The sequence below is a fragment of the Phyllobates terribilis genome, unplaced genomic scaffold (assembly GCF_046119375.1).
Source record: "Phyllobates terribilis strain yellow unplaced genomic scaffold, ASM4611937v1 Scaffold_4__5_contigs__length_816908805, whole genome shotgun sequence".
In the NCBI taxonomy this organism is placed as follows: domain Eukaryota; kingdom Metazoa; phylum Chordata; class Amphibia; order Anura; family Dendrobatidae; genus Phyllobates; species Phyllobates terribilis.
This window is the reverse complement of record NW_027362764.1, coordinates 403,454,660-403,475,502: the sequence shown is the minus strand read 5'-3', so window position 1 is coordinate 403,475,502 and position 20,843 is coordinate 403,454,660. Positions and strand designations below refer to the sequence as shown.

The 20,843-nt window shown below is 49.1% G+C and overlaps 1 long non-coding RNA gene across 2 annotated transcripts in view; it reads left to right on the top strand.

The window, feature by feature from the left end:
- The window catches only part of LOC141265443 (uncharacterized), a 136,593-nt gene that overhangs the window by 99,476 nt on the left and 16,274 nt on the right, over positions 1-20,843 (top strand). The window contains exon 3 of one of the 2 annotated variants that reach the window (XR_012320098.1): positions 17,314-19,793. The exons of the other annotated variant lie outside the window; for it this stretch is intronic. This is a non-coding gene — a long non-coding RNA (uncharacterized lncRNA). Of the gene's footprint in view, positions 1-17,313; positions 19,794-20,843 lie in introns of those variants that run through there. 2 annotated transcript variants of the gene reach the window in all.

Genomic DNA, 20,843 nt, shown 5'->3' with positions numbered 1-20,843 from the left:
GTAGGCGCGGACCCGGTGTCTGGTATATATATATTGGGGTGAGCCTGGTATGCTCCTCTGCCCCCTTGCTACTTCTTCCTTTTCCACTCGCCTTCGGCCACACTCAGACCCTCACTAGGCTTCCACACGTGCTGTAGGCCTTGGCTCGCCTAAGCACAGCAGCCAGCTTGCTGCTCTCTTCACTGCTCTCTGAGCATCAGCACACTCTCTGCTCAGCTCTAAGCTGTGTTCCTCTCTGTCTCTGAACACTGACTGAAACTTAACTGAGCTGCCTGGCTCCACCCTCCCTATATATATATATATATATCCCTATCAGGGCTCCCTTTACTGGTCTGAGGTGGTAGGGTGGAGGTGTGTGAATGTGTGAGGGCCTCTTGTGGAGAAGTCCATCCATGCACCTTTCTGGGTTCTGTGGCACCAATGCGCAGCAGGGCGCCACATTCCCCCTAGTAAAACTCAGTACTCCTGGACTGAAGCATTTTCAAAATAGATTAACAATAACATTTCTTCCCTTTACGGGAGGCACTTTGCTTGAACGTTACAGATAACAAAAACATAATAAATAATAAATATATGTACTATAGTAAAAGTCTTTTGAGCAATTGTCAGTGAGTCCCCTAACAGGGTGTCCATTTCACTGCAAAGTACATGGTAGCTTGAGGGACCTGTCCGTAAACCCTCCACGTAGGCCCTGGGCGTGGCTGCAGGGCATAGGTGATCCGGAGTTGGACCACTTCTTCCACCACGCCAAACAGGTTTTTGTTCAGTGCTTTCCTAAAAGGGGCACTCCAGGGAGTGCAATTATGGACAAATAAACAGTTTTTGGGCTGCACACAGTCCTCAGCCACAGAGTCTTTTATATATACCCTTACGGGTAACTAAATGCGTATATAAATTGTTCATTGTGTGGCAAAAATAAGTCAATAAATATATACATGAAAATTACACAAGAATAACTTACCCAAAGGGGCAACTATTTATACTGTCAGAGCTTCTCTTTCTACTCTCTGTATCTAACAGGGGTCTGACCTTGCGTGCTACGTGTTGACCTACGTAGTACTGGGATGCGTGTGGTACTGGTGTTTGAACCACCTCCCATTCTGTCAGTTCTAGGTGTGGAGGGACTGCAAGGCTGCCCTAACCTCCCTACGGGACTGGCAAGTATACCATTGGCTGGGCCTTCTTGCTCTGCTCCAACCGGGGATCCTTCTTCCCCGGTCTCTGAGCAGGCTCTTCTGGGACACCTACAGGTTATACTTGCTGTGGAGGGTCTTCTGGCTGTTGGTAGAAGTGGATCACAGGTATTATCACTGCTCCTCCTAGTTGGGGCCAATCTGCCGTGAACTCTCCTAATTCAGTATGTATTACTGCTTCTTTAGGCTCCTCCGGTACGATGAGAGGCACTTCTTCCTGGGGCTTTAGCAGACCTGGACACAACTTCAGATGGTCTCTAGATACCGTTGCAGTCGTTCTTCCTCCGTCCTTGGTAATTAAACAGGTCTTCTTGTTATCAAATCTTGAATTTAACACAGTGTAGGGTTCCCTCTCCCACTGGTCATCAAGTTTGTGGCTTCTTCTTTTTCTCTTTAGCACAACTTCTCCAGGTGTAAAGGGTTCTGCTGGTGCACTCTTGTTGTACTGTGCTTACTGCTTGTCTCTTACCCTATTCAGACTGTCTTCGACACAGGCCTGTACTCTCCTGTACTGTTCCTGTCGCGTCGTGTCCCAGTCCTCAGTGGACATATCTGCTTCTAGTTCTACTACACCAAGCTCCAGGTCCATGGGCAACTTTCCAGGTCTTGCTCGCATGAGATATGCTGGAGTACATTTGGTGGAACTCACAGGTATGTGGTTGTACAGATCTACCAGGTCAGGTAGCTTGTTTGGCCACTGGTTCCTTTCTTCTAGCGGTAAGGTCTTCAACAGATCGATGACGATGTTATTCATCTTTTCACATAACCCATTGGTTTGGGGGTGGTAAGGTGTAGTCCGAATCTTCTTACACCCGTACAGATGGCAGAACTACTTGAACAATTCGGCTTCGAAGGCAATGCCTTGATCTGACAGCACCTGCTCCGAGTATCCATGGGGCCTGCAGAAGTACCCCTGAAACGTCTTCGCCGCAGTTTCTGCCGTCAGATCCTTGACGGGGGCGACCACAAGGAACCGGGAGTAGTGATCCACCATGGTCAGGGCATAGGAATATCCTGACCTGCTGGGTGACAGCTTGACATGATCCAGGGCCACGATCTCCAAGGGTCGAGTTGTCTTGATGGGTTGCAGGGGTGCCTTCTGGCTGCTGTAGTCTTTTCTTCTGAGGCTATAGGGTCCACAATCCAGGCACCATCTCTCTATGGAACTGAGCATTCCAACCCAATAAAACCGACCTTTCAGCAGGGTTTCTAGCTTCTTCCAGCCAAAGTGCCCCGCTTGATCGTGGTAGGCCTCCAACACCATCTGGATGTCCGTCCTGGGCACTACGATCTGCTATACCATCTCATGGGTCCTAGGGTTGACATACCTTCAGCACAGCTTCTCTCTATAGATGAACAGCCGGCTTCTCTCATTCCACAGTTGCTTGGCTTGTGGAGACGCGTCCTTCTCCAGAGAGGAACCTTCTTGGGTTATCAGTTCTTTGATACGGCTGACAACTGGGTCGCTGTCCTGGGTCTCCTTCCAACTGTGGTGAGGCAAAGGGTTTAGTGTCTTACCACGATACCTCCTGGAGGTGCATTGCTCGTGGACCATCCCATTTCTATGGAAGGCAGGTAGCTCTATCTCCTTCCGGTTATCCACTTCTTCTTCAGTGTCCAACTGGTGAGGCATCCTGGACAGGGCATCGATGTTGGCATTCTTGCGGCCTGCCCGGTACTTAATGGTGAACTGGTAGTTTGACAGCCGAGCCATCCATCGTTGTTAGATGGCTCCTAACTTGGCTGTCTCTAGATGAGTCAGGGGGTTATTATCAGTATAGGCAGTGAACTTACTGGAGGGTAGGTAGTGCTTGAACCGCTCGGTGATGGCCCAGACCAGGGCCAGGAACTCCAACTTGAAGCTGCTATAGTTCTCTGGGTTCCTCTCGGTCGGGCGGAGCTTCCTGCTTGCATAGGCGATCACCTTCTCTCGGCCATTCTGCTTCTGACTTAACACAGCTCCTAATCCCTCGTTGCTGGCATCAGTGTACAGCAGGAACGGTTGGTTGTAGTCAGGGTAGGCTAGGATCTCTTCGCCGGTCAGGATCTCCTTCATCACCTCAAAGGATTCAGCTTGCTCCTTACCCCCACTGGAATGGGGGGTTTCTGCCTCTCCCGGACTGTCCTACCAGGAGATCTTGCAAAGACGCCGCTTTCTTGGTATAGTCCTTCACAAACCTCCGGTAATACCTGACTAGTCCCAGGAACTGACGCACCTCCTTGAGGCTCTTCAGCTCCGGCCATTTCTGGATGGCAGTGACCTTCTCCGGGTCCGGTGCTACTCTTTCTGGACTGACGATGTGCCCCAGGTACTGTACCTTTCGCTTGAGCAGGTGGCACTTGGAGGGCTTCAGCTTCATCCCATACCGGGACAGCGACTCAAATACCTCTGCCAGGTGCTTCAAATGGTCCTCGTACGTTTTGGAGTACACTATCACGTCATCCAGGTATAGCAGTACAGTCTCGAAGTTGCGGTGTCCCAGGCAGCACTCCATCAATCTCTGGAACATTCCTGGGGCGTTGCAAAGTCCGAATGGCATACTGTTGAACTCGCAAAGTCCCATCGGGGTAGTAAAGGCCATCTTCTCCCGATCCTCCTCAGCAACAGCTACTTGCCAGTACCCACTAGTGAGGTCAAGGGTGGAGAAGTAATTTGCAGACTTTAATGCAGCCAGGGATTCCTCTATACGGGGCAAAGGGTATGCATCTTTGTGTGTTATGTGATTTACCTGTCTGTAATCTACACACATTCCCTTGCTTCCATCCTTTCTCCTGACTAGGGCCAGGGGAGCTGCCCAGGGACTACAGCTATCCCTTACTACCCCCCTGCCTTCTTCATGTCGTGCAACATCTCCTTCGCCTTCTGGTAGTGTGCTGGTGGTATGGGCCTGTAACGTTCTTTGATGGGTGGATGGTCACCTGTGGGTATATGGTGTTGTACCCCTTTAATCCTCCCAAAGTCAAGTGGGTGTTTACTGAATACCTGCTCGTATTCCTGAACCACCCGGTGTACACCCTGTTTCTGATGGGCAGGAGTGGTGTCTGTCCCAACATGGAGCTGTTGACACCAATCCTCCACCTGGGTTCCCTGGTCATTATCCTCCACTTCGTCTGGTGAGGTTAAGGACTCCGCGGTGTGTATGGAATTGTTATCTACTGTGTACAGTTTGGCAACAGTGGCGTAGCGTGGTAATCTAACCTCATCCTCCCCTTAGTTTAAGAGGCGTATGGGCACCCTCCCATTGTGTACGTCCACTACCCCTCTGGCAGTCAAGAGTGTAGGTCTATGCTCCGAGCTAAGGGGCTCTACTACTGCCTGGTAGCTCCGTCCTTTGAGACCTATTGCTGCTCTACACCAAATCAGCATCTCACTCATTGGGGGGATCACAATGGGTATCGGGTCTGTCACCCATACATTACCAATTTCACCACCTGTTAGCTTTACCTGTTGCTGGTACATAAGGGCTCGGATCTCTTTCTGGAGCACCCTCCTCTGCCTTGGTTCGGCAGTGTCAGCCATCTGTTGGAGCAAGAACAACACTACTCCCAAACAGTTACCAACAATATTTGTGCCAAGTACCATATACAAGTCTGTATCATCAGGATTAGTCTCTACTACAATTAGTCCCTGGTCCTTCAGTTCCACTCTTCCCACCTTTACTGCCACATCCTTAACCCCGACTAGGTTAAGGGGAAGGCCATTGGAGGCATACACGGAAAGGTTTGGAGCTGGCGGGCGAAGTTCGTCTATGAACCAGAACCTTTTGTAGAGGACATCGGGCATGATGGATACCTGAGATCCAGTGTCCAGCAGGGCAGGTGTTGCGATGCCGTCCAGCACAATGGACAGGAAAGGTCTTCCTCTCACGAACCGATGGTACCAGTTTGATGGGCCTGCTTGATTTACTCCTGGGTGTCGGCCCTCGGCCCCAGGGTTTGCTCATTTAAAGGACAGTTCCGCACTGTGTGGCGTGCCTTCTGGCAGTGGTAGCAGATGAATTCTCCTGGAGGGCGACGTTGGTCGTGCGCCCTCCCACGGGGTGGCGTTGTCCTCCTCCGGGGTGGTTTTGTCCTCCTTCTCATCCAGGGGACATCCTCAGGGCTGTCGGCGAGTAGTATCCTTCCTTCCGGCTCGGGCTCCTCCTGTAGCTGCAGGGTGCTCAGGACAGTGGCCAGGGTTTTACTTAACTGGCGCACTTCAGAGCGTAGGCTGCCCAGCTCGCTAGGAGGCACTGTTTGCATCTTTGTTTCGGCCATTAGTGAAGGAGCAGTGGGTGCTGCGGGCACTGGGGTGGCCCCACCCTGGTAACGCTGGATAGTAGTATCTGATGTTTCCAGGGGATGCAGACCCTTTATAGCCATGTCCTTAAGGGTGTCGAAGGTGGCATCTGGATGATCTAAGGTCCACCACCGTACGGTTCTGCTCTCCTCCTGGGACCTTAACCCCTGGATGAACTGTTCCGTCAGCATTTTATTTTCATCTTGTATACTGGCTGGACTAACCTGTTTCAGGGCTCGCAGGGCTTCCTGTAAGCGCCAGGCATAGTCCCGGATACTGTCCTCAGGCTTCTGGGCGCAGTGATAGAACCTCATCCGGAGATCTGTCTCAGTGCGGTCTTCAAACACAGTCTGCAGTGTCTTAAAGATGATGGATACCGATTCCTGATCTGCGGCTCGCCAGGTTTCAACTTCCCGCTCTGCGGCACCAGTCAATTGTCCCAACACGACAGCAGCTCTCTGTTTGCCAGTCAAAGAATACATATCTAACACACCGCATATTCTTCTCTTGAATCCGGACAGGGTGTCCGGTTTGCAGTTATACTGGGGAGCCACTTCGCTCCAGGGATATACGGTAGGGCCATAGGTAATAATGGGGTCACGACCCCTGTTAGTGGAGCGGCCGCTCCGGCCTGTGCAGCGCCGGGCGCAGGTTGGTCATCACTAGCGTTAACCGGTGCTCCGGCGGCTTGCTGGTCGTCGGCCATTGTTGCGCCCCCCATAGTGAACCGGAGCCTACCTTCTTCACTTTCTTTACCAGGTAGGCCGCAGCTCCGTGGGCGACGGTCTTCTTTCAGGACCTTGCGTCGCTTGCCTCTGACGTCAGAGCGTCCTCTGTCTCCTTCCAGGACCTGACGCTTCCTGGTTCGACGTCAGGGGCGGGGCGTGTCCTTAACTTCGCGCGCTTCCAGCGGTTACGCCTCTCCGATTCCCTCGGATACGCCCCTCTTCTTCCCGCGCGGCGACAATAAGAAGGCGGACAATGGCGGGAAATCTCGGGAATGGTGGGAAAACTTCACCACCGTGAGTACTACAGTCTTTTTAAGGTGCACAGTGCCCGGTGGCAACGGGCACGGAATCCTGTTCGTGACACCAAAACTAACGCGCCCCCTGGGCCCTGGGAGTACTCGGCAGCCGGGCCTCTGGATGCCGGTTGGGGGATATCACGGGGGCTGGCCCGGTCCATGACCCAGGGCGGTCAGTGAAAAAGGGAAATTTATAGGGGATTTGGGGAAAGTTCGTGACGCCACCTGTGGAATGTGGCAAAAGGGGTGCCGCCTCTGTGGAGCAGATCAAAGAGCCTCGGCACTCAATCATCCTTTTGCAAGAGAAAATTTATTGACTTTGTGAAATAAATCTGCACACAGAAATAACACCAAAACGTTTCGGTCTTAGCGACCTTCTTCAGTTGACTGTAGAAAATAGGACAATGTCATAGACAATTAGATACAGAACGATATAAATATCATTTCTAGATGACAGTGAAAAAACAGCATATCATAAGTAGTGAAACAGAAATCCTTCCTATTATATTATACAAGTGTGCACAGTAATGCATAAGCGAAATATATAGCATATAGATACACAGTATACTTTTCCATAATATGTAGGGAAATCACAAAGGAGGGGGGGGGAAGAAGAAGGACAGGGAGAAGGGGACAAAGGGATGGAGCACATAGGTATGGGGGGAAGGGGAAGAAAAAACAGAACACAAAATAGCTGGCAGAAGTAGGCACATACCGGGTAATTCTGCGAGAAATGTGAGCAACAAGTGGGTCCCAGTAGAGCTGCCTAAAGGTGAGAAGGTGAAAGAAATCAGAGGCAAGGACCTCACAGAGTGCGCCAGAAAGGCGTGCTGTGCCAAAGGTTACCTGCTGAGAAGCGCCTGGGGGCATGGACATCACAACGCGGTCTCCACCGCTAGTTGGAGTAACCATGAGTGCAGAGAGGGAGGTTAATAAAGGGTCTAAAATGCAAAAGACGCGCGAATCCGAAACGCCGGACCGCGCATACCGGAAGTGCCATACGACGCAACCGGAAATGACGTAAGCGGGTCACCGTCTGCGTTCCACAGAGGGAGAGCGCAAACCGGAAGTTCCGGTTTGAAGCGAACAGGAAGTGACGTAAGCCGGTGCGTTCCATGAAGGGATCACTTGCGTTCCAGGACGGTGTACATAGCCAGGGGAGGGAAACAACGAGAGGTATAAATGGAAAACGAAGGGGAGGTGGGGGAGGACCACAGTATAAGGTGAATCTGCAACAAAAGAGACATAAGTTAGAGCGCACACGCGAACTTACATAAACACGCCAGTCAAAAACATGGTGGCAAATTGATTATAGGGTAACACTGCGTCAAAACAGTAATAAATAATAATAAATGATGACAAATAAATAATAAACTGAATATTTGAAAATGTACAACAGCGAACCAGATGGACAAAAGAATCTTAGGCCCACATGTATGGGATAATCCACCCCGATTGAGGACCCAGGTGACAGTACATCAAGAGATGTAACATAGTAACTGTATATAAACAGATGGAGGAGCAGGGGAGGCTTTAGTTAAAGGAGAGGAGGTCGTATTCCCTATTCAATCCCCTGGGAGAAAGGGTGTCCAATGTGTGGATCCAGAAGGCTTCCCTCTGTTTAAGGAGTAGGGTCCTGTCTCCACCGCGGCGCGGTGAAGACAGGGAAGGCAAGGGAAGGTACCAGTTCTGGGTTGTTGAAGGAAGCGTTGTGTCGAAAGAGACCTATTAGTACCAATGTCAGCTCTGACAAGTGAGTCTCTCAAATTGGGGGCACGTTTAAAGCAGGGCATAAAAGGCCTTTGAAAGCCAGTGACAGAGGGATAGCCAGTGCGTAGTATGCCCCAATGTCTGCGTATGGTTTTGTGCAACACATAGGCAAATGGATGAAAAGTGTGGACAAAAGGAATATGATAGGAGTTATCAGGGCTTGCACGGGATGATTCGCTAGAGGATTGGAGAAGCGCTTGTGGATAGCCCCTGTTAATGAATTTGCGATTCATTTCATGAAGTCTGTGTTGGCGGGTGACGGGATCGGACACTATGCATTCCACCCTCTTGAATTGGGATCTGGGTATGGATTTCTTGACATGCACAGGATGGTTACTGGTATAGTGCAACAGTCCGTTGCGGTCCGTGGGCTTTGAATACAGGTCTGTAGTGAGAACGCCATTCTCATCTTTGATGACTAGCGTGTCAAGGAAGCTAATCTGGTGTAGATCGTATGTAATGGTGACCGGTATGCGCGGTCCGGCGTTTCGGATTCGCGCGTCTTTTGCATTTTAGACCCTTTATTAACCTCCCTCTGCACTCATGGTTACTCCAACTAGCGGTGGAGACCGCGTTGTGATGTCCATGCCCCCACGCGCTTCTCAGCAGGTAACCTTTGGCACAGCACGCCTTTCTGGCGCACTCTGTGAGGTCCTTGCCTCTGATTTCTTTCACCTTCTCACCTTTAGGCAGCCCTATTGGGACCCACTTGTTGCTCACATTTCTCGCAGAATTACCCGGTATGTGCCCACTTCTGCCAGCTATTTTGTGTTCTGTTTTTTCTTCCCCTTCCCCCCATACCTATGTGCTCCATCCCTTTGTCCCCTTCTCCCTGTCCTTCTTCTTTCCCCCCCTCTCCTTTGTGATTTCCCTACATATTATGGAAAAGTATACTGTATCTATATGCTATATATTTCGCTTATGCATTACTGTGCACACTTGTATAATATAATAGGAAGGATTTCTGTTTCACTACTTATGATATGCTGTTTTTTCACTATGTCATCTAGAAATGATATTTATATCGTTCTGTATCTAATTGTCTATGACATTGTCCTATTTTCTACAGTCAACTGAAGAAGGTCGCTAAGACCGAAACGTTTTGGTGTTATTTCTGTGTGCAGATTTATTTCACAAAGTCAATAAATTTTCTCTTGCAAAAGGACGATTGAGTGCCGAGGCTCTTTGATCTGATATACCAGGGTTCGGCCCCTACTCGTGCACACTCATAGGGAGTGCAGTGATTTATATCTTTGCCTCTGTGGAGCAGTCCTCTGGAGCTGGTGTTATGGCAGCAGGGGTGGTGTGGCTCTCCACAGGTAGAGCTTAGCTCCAGGGCAGTGTAAGGTAAATGGATGGTGGTGCAGGGGAGAGACGGCAGGACAGTCCCGGAGGAAAGACGGACACTCACATGGGGGTAAGGTTCAGTACCTTTACTGGTGATGTTGCAGGCACGGTCCAGGGTACTCCAGGTGAAGGGCGCACTTTTGGACTCTCCCCAGTGAGTGGGTATAGGGCCCCCTGATCTGTTGCTTCCTCTTCCTAAGCTTCTGACCTGCCTGGAGCTAGGCCTAGCTTGGTTACTGTCTCTCTCTTTTACCTGCTGACTTGGTGGTAGGGCCTTCTGTTTGGAGATCACTGTCCCTGGACGCTGGGGCCTCCGTGACTCCTAGCCCTGGTACTGTAGTCAGCGTTTGGTGAACCTGGGACCTGTAGTCCTCCAGGGGTTCTGGTGGTTCCTACTGGGTGTAAAGAGTCCCTGTAGGCGCGGACCCGGAGTTCGGTATATATATTGGGGTGAGCCTGGTATGCTCTTCTGCCCCCTTGCTACTTCTTCCTTCTCCACTCGCCTTCGGCCACACTCAGGCCCTCATTAGGCTTCCACACGTGCTGTAGGCCTTGGCTCAGCAAAGCACAGCAGCCAGCTTGCTGCTCTCTGAGCGTCAGCACGCTCTCTGCTCAACTCTGAGCTGTGTTCCTCTCTGTCTCTGAACACTGACTGAAACTTAACTGAGCTGCCTGGCTCCACCCTCCCTATATATATCCCTATCAGGGCTCCCTCTGCTGGTCTGAGGTGGTAGGGTGGAGTTGTGTGAATATTTGAGGGCCTCTTGTGGAGAAGTCCATCCATGCACCCTTCTGGGTTCTTTGGCACCAATACACAACGGGGGCGCCACAGTAGCACCAGACCCGGAGAAGGTCACTGCCATCCAGAAATAGCCGGAACCGAAGAATCTCAAGGAGGTACGTCAGTTCCTGGGACTGGTCATGTATTACCGGAGATTTGTGAAGGACTACACCAAGAAGGCAGCGCCTTTGCAAGATCTCTTGGTAGGACAGTCCAACAGAGGCAAGAACCCCCCCTTCCAGTGGAGCAAGGAGCAGGCTGAGTCCTTTGCAGTGATGAAAGAGATCCTGACCGGTGAAGAAATCCTGGCCTACCCTGACTACAGCCAACCTTTCCTGCTGTACACTGATGCCAGCAACGAGGGACTAGGAGCTGTGTTGAGTCAGAAGCAGTATGGCAAGGAGAAGGTGATTGCCTATACTAGCAGGAAGCTTCGTCTGACCGAGAGAAATCCGGAAAACTATAGCTCCTTCAAGTTGGAGTTCCTGGCCTTGGTCTGGGCCATTACTGAACGATTCAAGCACTACTTAGCCTCCAGTAAGTTCACGGCTTACACTGACAACAACTCCTTGACACATCTAGAGACAGACAAGTTGGGAGCCATGGAACAGCGTTGGATGGCCCGGCTGTCAAACTATCAATTCAACATCAAGTACCAGGCAGGCCACAAGAACGCCAACGCCGATGCCCTATCCAGAATGCCTCACCAGTCGGACCTGGAGGAGATTGAGCTACCAGCCTTCCACAGAAATGGGATGGTCCACGAGCAGCGCACCTCCAGGAGGTATCGTGGTAAGACACTAAACCCGTTGCCTCATCACAGTTGGAAGGAGACCCAGGACAGCAACCCGGTTGTCAGCCATATCAAAGAACTGATAACCCAGGAAGGTTCCTCCCTGGAGAAGGACGCTTCTCCACAAGCCAAGCAACTGTGGAATGAGAGAAGCCGGCTGTTCATCTATAGAGAGAAGCTGTGCCGAAGGTATGTCAACCCTAGGACCCATGAGATGGTATGGCAGATCGTAGTGCCCAGGACTGACATCCAGATGGTGTTGGAGGCCTACCACGATCAAGCAGGGCACTTTGGCGGGAAGAAGCTGGAAACCCTCCTGAAGAGTCGGTTTTATTGGGTTGGAATGCGGAGTTCGATAGAGAGGTGGTGCCGGTGTAAAGGATATAATAATATTCATGCTATCCAAGTGTAAAGGACATATTGATACTCATGCTAGAGCAACTCCATTTTGTCTGCTTGCTTTAAAATCATGTTATTATCACTCCTTGCATAACATACTTCTTTATTTCTCTTCCCATGCAACTTTATCACACTGACCTGTTCTCACAAGAACATTTTGTATTTTGTCAGACACTCCGCTCCTGTTATCTAACTAGTTTAGGCCAGGATTGACCTTGTAAAATTTCCATAGTGCTTCGAACTAACGATGATAATATGACCATATATGTGTTTCCGTAATAATTGTACTAACATTGGTTAGCCTATAGTACTGTAGTATGGCTGCAGAGTTGATTGGCTATTAAAATGCTCAAAACAATATAAAATGCTAAGCAAAACAAACGGGATCAGAGATTCTTTGAATCCTCCCATACAGAGCACGCATTGCCTCCGTTTGGTTTTCTGTGGATTGAGCAATCAACAGAATAATTTGACACTCACTTGGTCAACCGTGAAGGGTTATTGCCCTCCCTCAACAGCTGGTGCCGTGACTCGGATCCCTAACCAGGGACGCCCCTCCACCTCTGGACGTCCACAAAGAGAGACCTGCTTTCAGCCTCCCCCACTGGAATTGGGACTGATCATCCCCCACAAAAAGCCACGGTAAGTGTACAAGTTCTTTACTAGTGACACTGACCGTTTGGCGTGGTTTCCATGTGGTGTGTGGTTGTTTGCAGTATCTCCGGACGTCTTGGTTGGATATAGTCAAAGGTGAGACTATAAGGGGTGTAGTCCCATTACGGGTCTGATATTATTTACTTTCAAAGCAGTATCACCTCGGATTGACAAGTGAATATTGTGTGAATCTTTCTCAACTTCTGACAAAAATCCTTAGGAGACTGAACACTGTTAGGTTCGGTCGCGGCAGGTGATCGAAGATTGGGTAGGACACTCACACAGATATACATATATCTAGTGTCTGGAGAACGGAACTGCAGACGAGAGTTCTCCTCCTTTCATCTGGCCGTTCAAGACTCCCCGACGGGAAGGGGTGAAATAAAGTCAGTGAAACAGCAGCTGAGGTCCGGACTCGTGCTGTGCACAAATTAAGGATTTTTTTGTCAGTTGTAGTGATTAATCAATGTTTCCGTGGAGCAGAAAGAATTTGTCTCCCCTGGAGGAGGTGAGAGAGTGAGTGAGTGAGTGAGAGAGAGACAGAGACAGGAGGGGGAGGATGTGATGAATATCATGATCTGTCGAGAAGGGAAAAGATCATTTAAAAATTCACCAAAAGTGTTTAAGGTGTTAAATTTTCCTGTGGGAGGGAGACCTCAGCCTGCCATCCGCCGTCTCGCTCGCAGCGGAGGAGATGAAACCTGGTTATTTTAATTATTTTAATGTAAATATGGCGCCCCTGAGGGTTCGACCGCCACAGGAATGCTGCACTTCTTCAATGGAGTGTGGTGTTCCTCCTCTGAGGTAAGGCCAGTGTGATGGTAGTGACCTAGCCTTTTGCATCCAACACCACATTTCCACCAGAGGGAGCTAGTATGCACTAGGTGCTGCTCCCCTGGTTACAGGGAGACTGGGGAGCACAAAGTAGTAGGAACCAGTTAGTGGGTGTGGGTGGAGGAACAGTTAGTTAGTGACACTTCTAATTTCATATTTAATAGAATGCCATCTTTGATCTTGGTTCTCTTTGGTCCTTCTTGTTCAGAGTTCTTCTCTGGTCTTTGGTGTATCCTGGCACAACCTGGCTAGTCAGCCCTGGTTGCGGTGTGCTGTCAAACTACTGTGTGTAATGTGACTTCCCTCCGGGAGCGCAGATCTTGTGTGGGCCTGCACCGGCATGGGACACAGCCCTCGTACCCCGATCTATGGGACGAGAGGTAGGTTGCAGACAAGGAATGTCTCAACCCGGCCGAGGACCAGGATCAAGAAGGCCTGGGAGCTTTAGAGTGTGGCTCCCTAGCAAATGGGTCCCGGGGAGGATGCAGACGGAGCGGAGCACGCCACCTGTCCTCGCCTACCTGATCTATTCAGAGGGATTCCGGCTGCAAGAGGGCTACCGGCCCCCGACACCCGACCTTGTACTCTACGTCCAAGACGGGAAAGCCCAGTTAGGCCCTGAGGATCCCGCCGGGCGTCGGATGGAGAGGAATTGCCACCCGAGCCCTACACCTGAGAGGAGCTCAGAGGGAGACCCGGCCTATCCACACACGCACAGACGGGAAAGGGTGAAGTCTGTAGTGCAGGAACACTCTGGTGTAGGGTCGCTACCGAACACTGGACTTCCACGGAGGTAGACGGACCCCCGTCCCTGGTGGCCGCGGGACTCCGCGAGGAGCAGGGAGTCGCCTTCCCGCTAACATCTCTGAGTGAGTAAAGCCTTGGAAGTTCACCCCTATGGCCTCCGGACTGTTCATTACGCGCCATAGCACGCGACGCGGTGCCCGTACTCCCCGCGCTAACACTACCCCCCCTTCATCCTGTCTGGCCTGCCCTGAGGCCTTGCTCCGCCTGTGGGGAGCAGTGAGAACTTTAGCCACCACGACACCAGGCCTCAGCAGACTGTAGCGGTGCTGGTGGCCCTTCACCAGACACCACAGGTGGCGTAGTCGTTAATCAGCCACTCAACCCGGAATAGCCCACACCATCTCTTTCTAATGTGACGGCCCTGAGCACGGGTCGGGCCCGGGCCACGGCTGCATCCCATCTCTTCAACGCAGGGCCCGACACCGAGTCCCCCAACACCCAGGGTAAAACACGGGCTTTCTGAGTAGAGGCGTCACATAAAGAAGGGAAAACTATCTAGCCCTGTAACGAAGACTGGCTGTTTTGTGTTACAAAATGAAGCTGATGGGAAAAAAATAGAGGCGGAAGTAGATTCCCCTTCCCAACTTATGTGTCCACAAACCAACTCCGAAGCCCCTAAAGAAGCATCCCCAACCCCAACAAATGGAGCAGTACCCCAGCCCCTCAATCTGGAAACTGAGCAATTTATACCTTATGAGATTAAATACCCTGCACTTCGCACTGAGAGCCAGCCACCATCATATAACCCAGATGGTTGGCTCTGTAATGTGTGTTGGGTCACTAATCCAGGATGGCGCAAGATGTGCTATAATTGTGGAGCACGTAAACCCGGTGTTGTAGCACCAACCTGCCCATTACTTAACGCTGACGGGGGCATTATAAACCACTACCCCCACCTGCCCCTACTCCATTCAGAGAGACCCAGGGTCCTCTGAAAGAGAGGGGAAAGAGGCTCCACCGCGTGATTGTCTGGAACAAATTACTGCGGAGTCAACTCCACTTGTTCTAGTGGGGGAAGTAACCTTGGATGATCTAGAACTTACGTTATATACGGATGGATCCAGATATGCTGACACCTCTGGCTGGTTTCATACTGGATATGCTGTCACAACTGAAGATACAGTTGAAGATACAGGCCAAAGGAAAACGTGTGAATATATTTACTGACTTGAGATATGCATTCGGGATTGCACATGATTTTGAGGAGAGGCTTAGTCACGACTGCAGGTTCTCCAGTGAAAAATGCTGAAAGCGTCAGACAATTGATGGAAGCGGTACAACTACCAAGACAGTTGGCTGTCGTAAAGGTAAAAGCTCATACCCAACCAGATGCCCCTGAAGCAAGAGGTAATGCACTTGCTGATCTCCATGCTAAGCGAGCAGCTCTTCTTCCGACATCCATGCCCATGGCTGTTACGCGGCAACAGGCCAAACAGCTAAATTCCGTGCCAACAGAGGATCAACCTGCAGAAGAGCATCAATCGGTCCCCCCAATCACAAAGCTACGCTCCACACAGCAAAAAGTCTCTAAAGAAGAACGCCAGTCGTGGAAGGAGGCGGGTGCTAAATTGATAGATGGGCTATGGAAGAAGGAACAACTGTACTGTTTGCCTCGACCCCTGTATCCAGCCGTTGCGGCCTGGGCCCATGGACCGGTACATCGAGGGAAGAATCAAGCTTTCCTACTGGTACAGAAACTCTATTGGGCTCCAGGAATTTCCACCGTGTTGAGTGCACAGAACAAAGGTTGCACAATATGCCAAACCTGCAACTCAGGCAGATTACAGAATGTACCGACAAAACACCTTGCCAAACCAGAGTATCCGTTCCAACGATTGCAAGTTGATCACATCACTCTCCCTAAAGCAGGACGATATGAATACTGTTTAGTGGTAGTGGATATGTTTTCCAGTTGGCTATAAGCATTCGCCGTTCCAAACATGACTGCCAAGACCCCTGCCAAGAAGCTGGTCTCTGAAGTTGTTCGCCGGTATGGAGTCCCAGAAATTATCAAAAGTGATCAAGGACCAGCCTTTTCCTCATGCGTATATCAAGAAATACTTACCATGATCGGATCAACAGTGGCGTTACATACTCCTTATCATCCACAGTCAAGCGGCAAGGTGGAGAGATTGAATGGCACACTGAAAAGGCAATTAACCAAAATGATGCAGGAGACTACGGCCCAGTGGCCTGAGCTCCTTCCCATTGCACTATATCACATACGCACCACCCCCATAGGGAAACACAAACTGTCACACTATGAGATACTATTTGGGTCACAACCAGCCATAGCTAGATTTACCCCACAACAATTATCAGTAGAAACAGATTATGTTGTGCAATATGTGATTCAGCTTGCCAAAGCCTTAACTAACACCCATGCGTTAGTATCATCTTCTATTCCAGATCCAGCTGATGCAGAAGGTTGTCATACCCTCAAGCCTGGAGATTATGTGTATGTGAAGAAGCTTGTTTGGAAACACGGACTAGAACCACTGTATGACGGACCATACCAAGTGCTCCTGACAACCGCAACAGCAGTAAAACATGAATTTTCTGAATAGAAGTCTAGTGATCCAACATTTGGCAGTCCGAATGTTGGATATTGTAGCCCCCTGGGACAAATGCCTTCATGGTGTATGTTATCAAATAACACAGTTTTTATTGATTTGGTACATAAATTAGTATTACAGCACTCTGTTTTATGGGATCTGCCATCAGCCACATATTGGGTCTGTGGGAATAATGCGTATAAATGACTTCCAGTCGGAGTAGGGGGGACTTGTACGTTGGCCCGGCTAACTCCAGCCACTTATCTTATTCCCCATAGTAAAGTAGATATGAGAGCCATCCCTCTTCATACCGTCTATAAACGTGCTAAGGACAACACCCCACGCCCATCAGGAAGACCTCATTTAGTACAAATGAGTATACCCAATAAGATAGCCAGTACTGTCTTCCTCTACCCTATGGTAACACAAATGTGGGACAAATTAGTGGAAGTCACTGATTACTTAGATGACCAGATTTGGAATATTTTGGAAGTAATTAATACTACTGTTGCAGTGCAGAATCAGCTTATCATAGTGGCCAATCAACATACTTTAATGTTGGACTATTTGACAGCAGCTCAAGGAGGGATGTGTCAGGTTATAGGTCCAGCCTGTTGTCACTATATTGACCCCGACTCCACCATACGGTTAAAGACTAAAATGGAAGACATTAGGAAGAGTATAATAAACATAACAAATTGACCAAAGACAATTGGTGGTCTGATACATTCCCCTTTTTAAATCCTGCTAATTGGTTTAAAGGGATTGGTGAGTGGATTGCTGGAATATTACAAGGAGTGTTGCATATTGCTGCTTGCATCTTGTTAATATACATCTTACTAAAACTAGTCTTTTATTGTATCCCATTTTGCATGAGGAAAACCTGCCAGTCATCAGAGAGCAAGGAGGACGCTGTCAACCAACATCCAGTGCTACTGTACACGGACCTCCCAGATGTAACCAGCATTGAGGACCTGGACGACAAGGGAATGATGACCTTTACCCGCTTGCCCCAACCAACCTCACGTCTGAAGATCAGAGCTTTATGATTATATCAACTAACAAGGGGGGATAGACATGCCGCGACAGCCTCGATTGGTAACAAGGGCACTAATTGGGTGAAGACCAATGTCCCTCAGGCTCAAAACATGACCCTGGGAAAGCACCTCTGTTGTTGATAATAACATAATTTTTAGGGAGGAATGTAAAGGACATATTAATATTCTTGCTATCCAAGTGTAAAGGACATATTGATACTCATGCGAGAGCAACTCCATTTTGTCTGCTTGCTTTAAAATCATGTTATTATCACTCCTTGCATAACATACATTCTTTCTTTCTCTTCCCTGCAACATTATCACACTAACCTTTTCTCACAAGAACATTTTGTATTTTGTCAGACACTCCGCTCCTGTTATCTAACTAGTTTAGGCCAGGATTGACCTTGTAAAATTTCCATAGTGCTTCGAACTAACGATGATAATATGACCATATATGTGCTTCCGTAATAATTGTACTAACATTGGTTAGCCTATAGTACTGTAGTATGGCTGCAGAGTTGATTGGCTATTAAAATGCTCAAAATAATATAAAATGCTAAGCAAAATAAATGGGATCAGAGATTCTTTGAATCCTCCCGTACAGAGCATGCATTGCCTCCGTTTGGTTTTCTGTGGATTGCGCAATCAACATAATAATTTGACACTCACTTGGTCAACCATGAAGGGTTATTGCCCTCCCTCTACACCGGGACTATGGACCCTGTAGCCTCAGAAGAAAAGACTACAGCAGTCAGAAGGCACCCCTGCAGTCCATCAAGACAACCCAGCCCCTGGAGATCGTGGCCCTGGATCACGTCAAGCTGTCACCCAGCATGTCAAGCTACTCGTATGCCCTGACCATGGTGGATTACTACTCCCGGTTCCTGGTGGTAGCCCCCGTCAAGGATCTGATGGCAGAAACTGCAGCAAGGACGTTTCAAGCATACTTCTGCAGGCCCCATGGATACCCGGATAAGGTGCTGATGGATCAAGGCCCTGCCTTTCAAGCCGAGCTGTTCAAAGAGTTTTGCCATCTGTACGGGTGTAAGAAGATCCGGACTACACCGTACCACCCCCAAACCAATGGGTTATGTGAAAAGATGAATAACAGTCATCGACCTTTGAAGACCTTACCCCTAGAAGAAAGAAACCAGTGGCCAGACAAGCTACCTGACCTGGTAGATCTGTACAACCACATACCTGTGAGTTCCACCAAATGTACTCCAGCATATCTCATGCGAGCAAGACCCGGAAAGTTGCCCATGGACCTGGAGCTTGGTGTAGTAGAACCAGAAGCAGATATGTCCACTGAAGACTGGGACACGACGCGACAGGAGCAGTACAGGAGAGTACAGGCCTGTGTCGAAGACAGTCTAAGTAGGGTGAGAGATAAGCAGTAAGCACAGTACAATAAGAGTGCACCAGCCGAACCCTTAACACCTGGAGAAGTTGTGCTGAAATGAAAGAGAAGAAGCCACAAGTTTGACGACCAGTGGGAAAGGGAACCTTACACTGTGTTGAATTCCAGATTCGACAATAGGAAAACCTGTCTAATTAGCAAAGACGGAGGAAGAACGACTGCAATGGTATCAAGAGACCATCTGAAGTTGTGCCCAAGTCCGCTGAAGCCCCAGGAGGAAGTACCTCTCACCGTACCAGAGGAGCCTAAAGAAGTACTCCATACTGTCTTAGGGGATTTCCCGGCAGATAGGCCTCAATTGGATGGAGCGGTAATAAAACCTGTGCTACACTTCTACCAACAGCCAGAAGACTCTCCACTGCAAGTAAGACCTGTAAGTGCCCCAAAAGAGCCTGCTCAGGAAGAATCCCCGGAAGAAGGATTACCGGTAGAGGGACTGTGAGCAGCCCAAAAACTGTCATGTACATAGTTGCACTCCCTGGAGTGCCCCTTAAGTGACCATGGAACAAAAACCCGTTTGGCGTGGCCAAGACGTAGTCCAGCACCTGGATCACCTATGCCCTGTAGCCACGCCCAGGGTCTACGTTGAGGGTTTTCAAGCAGGTCCCTCATGTTCCTTCATCGGTGAAATGGACAACATTTACTTGAAAAACTCTGAAATTGTTATATATATATTTATTGTATTATAATGTTACCTGTAATGTTCAAGAAAAGTGCCTCCCATAAAGGGAAGAAATGTTATTGTTAACCTGTTTTGAAAAAAATGCTTCAGTCCAGGAGTACTGAGTTTTATTAGGGGGGAATGTGGTGCCCTGCTGCGCATTGGTGCCACTGGACCCAGAAGGGTGCATGGATGGACTTCTCACACATTCACACACCTCCACCCTACCACCTCAGACCAGCAGAAGGAGCCCGTCAGGGAGATACACTGTGTTCCAAATTATTATGCAAATAATATTTTCTCAGATTTTCCCAAATTTCCTATATGAATTGCAGTCATTGTAATTTTCCAGTCAAATAACTATTAGAGTACAATTGAAAGGTTTTTGTACAAACTGCCTATGATAACAGTATATTTTTTAAAAAATAAAAAACTCAAACTGCACTCAAAATGCATGTTCCAAATTATTATGCACAGCAGAGTTTTCAACCTTTTCATTTTAATAAAGAACAAAAAAATGGTCATTTTTGAAATTATAAGCATTAGCAGGTTATTACAAACTGAAATCAAACAGTTTTCAACTCAAAACTTTATTCTAGGTGATGTTACATTTGCACATAGGACCCCTTGTTCGAAAGGAGCTTCTGAACTCTCTCGTCCATTGAATTTGCCATGTTTTGGATGGTTTCTGCTTCAATTTGTAACGGGTCTGGGAGGTGTCCGTCTTTCCTCCGGGACCGTCCTGCCATCTCTCCCTAGCATCCACCATCTACCCCTACACTGCCCTGGAGCTAGCTCTACCTGTGGAGAGCCACACTATCCCTGCTACCGTAACACCAGCTCCAGAGGACTGCTCCGCAGCGGTGGCACCCTTTTGCCGCATTCCACAGGTGGCGTCACAAACTTTCCAAATCCCCTATAAATTTCCCTTTTTTCACTGACCGCCATGGGTCACGGACCAGGCCAGCCACCGTGATATTCCCCATACCGGCATCCGTAAGAGGCCCGGCTGCCAAGTACCCCACGGCCCAGGGGGGCGCGTCACTAGCAGTCATGTTGGATACTGGGTATGCTTCTGTCCATCCGGAAAACATATCCTCCACTACCAGAACATATTCATATCTTCAACTCTTGGGTAATTACATATGATCAATTTGGATTCGCTGGAAAGGATACTGTGACTTTGCCAGCTTCTTCTTTGGCACATGTTCTGTTCTTCCGGGATTACAAGTGTTACAAATCTCACAGCTCCTAGTATAGTTTGTAGCAAGAGCTGAGATCTCGGG